The 297-nt window shown below is 51.9% G+C and overlaps 1 pseudogene; it reads left to right on the top strand.

The window, feature by feature from the left end:
• Nucleotides 1-297, top strand: LOC128575612 (gamma-secretase subunit PEN-2-like; annotated as a pseudogene).

Below are 297 nucleotides of genomic sequence, written 5' to 3'. Positions count from 1 at the left end.
ATGAACTTGGAGTGGGTGTCCAATGAGGAGAAGTTGAACCTGTTTTGGAAACACTACCTGGGTGGGTTTGCTTTCCTGCCTTTTGTCTGGTTGGTTAACATCTTCTGGTTCTTCCGAGAGGCCTTCCTTATCCCAGCCTACACACCAAATCAAAGGCTGTGTCTGGCGGTTAGCTGTGGGCTTCCTCTTCTGGGTGATGTGCTCACCACATGAATCACCATTTTCCAGATCTGCAGGCCTTGCTGGGGTGCCTGAGGGGACTACCTCTCCTTCCTCATATCCCTGGGCACCCCCTAA

This window comes from Nycticebus coucang, chromosome 22 (assembly GCF_027406575.1).
Source record: "Nycticebus coucang isolate mNycCou1 chromosome 22, mNycCou1.pri, whole genome shotgun sequence".
In the NCBI taxonomy this organism is placed as follows: domain Eukaryota; kingdom Metazoa; phylum Chordata; class Mammalia; order Primates; family Lorisidae; genus Nycticebus; species Nycticebus coucang.
Note: the sequence above shows the minus strand (reverse complement) of the source record. Positions and strands in the feature narration are given on the sequence as shown.